The sequence below is a fragment of the Trichechus manatus genome, unplaced genomic scaffold, assembly GCF_000243295.1.
Source record: "Trichechus manatus latirostris isolate Lorelei unplaced genomic scaffold, TriManLat1.0 scaffold00008, whole genome shotgun sequence".
Taxonomy (NCBI): domain Eukaryota; kingdom Metazoa; phylum Chordata; class Mammalia; order Sirenia; family Trichechidae; genus Trichechus; species Trichechus manatus.
The window spans coordinates 6,560,529-6,562,393 of NW_004443944.1; the positions used below are offsets into that span (position 1 = coordinate 6,560,529).

At 45.9% G+C, this 1,865-nt stretch overlaps 1 protein-coding gene across 1 annotated transcript in view; it reads left to right on the forward strand.

Moving 5' to 3' along the window:
- Positions 1-1,865, forward strand: part of CTCFL (CCCTC-binding factor like) — a 42,360-nt gene that overhangs the window by 2,190 nt on the left and 38,305 nt on the right. The gene's annotated exons all lie outside the window — the stretch shown is intronic.

Below are 1,865 nucleotides of genomic sequence, written 5' to 3' on the forward strand. Positions count from 1 at the left end.
GGGGAGTAATTAGAAAACAGTACGTGGAGCCCCTGGGTGGCACAAACAGTTAACACGCTAGCTTGCTAACCGATAGTTTGGCAGTTCGAGTCCACCCAGAGGCACCTCGGAAGAAAATCCTGGTGATCTGCTTCCAAAAAATCAGCCACTGAAAACCCTATGGAGCACAGTTCTACTTTGACACACAAGGAGTCGCCATGAGTTAGGATCAACTCAGGGACAACTGGTACTGGTTTCTGGTGACCCCTGACTGAGGCAGGCAAGATCAAGTGCTCCGGGCAGGTTAGGAGTGATCCCTCCTGCAGGGGGCAGCAGAGGCCCATTTCTAGGGAAGGCACCATTTTGGGAAGGCTAGGAAGGAGGCCATTAACACTGGGGATCACCGTTCCAGGTGGCAGGAGGTGGCCTGCAGATGTAGCTCTGGAAGTGTGTAGATAGCTCTCCTGGGTCCGAGGGCATTGTGGGTGAGTGGGTGCTTGGAGAGGTAAGTCAGGTTAGCAAGGACTTTGAAGCCATTAAACCAAAAACCAAACCCATTGCCATCACATCCGACTCTGACTTATCGCGATTCTGTTACAGAGTAGAGCGGCTGCACAGGATTTTCTTTTTTTCTTTTTATTATACTTTAGATGAAGGTTTACAGAACAGTTTCTCATTAAACAGTCAGTATACATACTGTTTTATGACATTGGTTAACAACGCCACGATATGTCAACATGCTCCCTTCTCGACCTCGGAGGACCTTTTTTTTTTTTTGGTGAAACTATACATAGCCAAAGATAGACCATGCATAGGATTTTCTTGACTGTGATCTTTTACAGAAGCAGATCGCTGCAGCGCCACTGAGGGGGTTGGAACCGCCAACCTTTCAGTTAGTAACCGAGCGCAAACCACAAACCACTGCGCCACCCAGGGACCTCCTTGAAACCCTTAAAGGCATATTAGAGTGGAGATTGCATCCCAGCAGCCCACAGGATGAATTTGACCTTCAGAAAGGGATTTGTTTAGCACTTAAGAAAAATTATATTAGCCTCCCACTTATTTAAATCAAGAGATTTCACCCCCCAAGTCCCAATTTATAGGTCATTTTTAAAAAGTTCTATCAGTCAACCCTGGACGCCTGTTCTCTCATGCCCGACAGCAGTCAGGTGGAGCCAAGTAGCGGGGCCTGGACTCGAGATCAGCTTGTGCACGCAGTCACTGCTAGGTTTTACAATTTGGGCTTTTTGCTGGTGGTTAGGGATTTGACTTAATACACCTGCATTTTCTTGTTTTGTTCCCCTGTGGCTAACTGCTCATGTGCAAGACCAGTCCCTGGCTAGAGAAGAGTAACAGACCAGAGTGTCCGTGGGATGTGGAGCTCATGGCCTTGGTCTTGCTAGCTCCATGTACCACCTACCTCCTTGAACACACCAGAACATCTTTACTGAATGATTTAACTACTGTGCATACTATATGTATGCTCGAAGTTCGTTTCCTGTTCAGCTTTGGACTGGGGAAACCTACCCAAGCATTGCCTTATGGGGGCACAGTTGTCCTGGAAAAGTAGTTGTCAGGGGTAGGTATTTGGCCGCCTGGGTCATTGTCTCAGATCTCCAGTTCAGCTTTTGCGTGGATACAGCTTTAGTGGTCACCAGAATAATTTATAAGTGCAGAAACTTTCAGAAGAATGCATTTGGGAGGGCGGGGAAATACAAGAGTCGGTAATGTAGAAGGAAAAGGAAGTGCTTTTTATTTTTATTTTTTCTAAGTATCTAAAGAAAGCATGGTCTCTGGTAAAACATGGAAAAAGATGGAAGAAAAAATAAAATCATAATCTGTCCGCCCAGATATGACCACTGTTAGTATTTGATTGTAAATTTCCA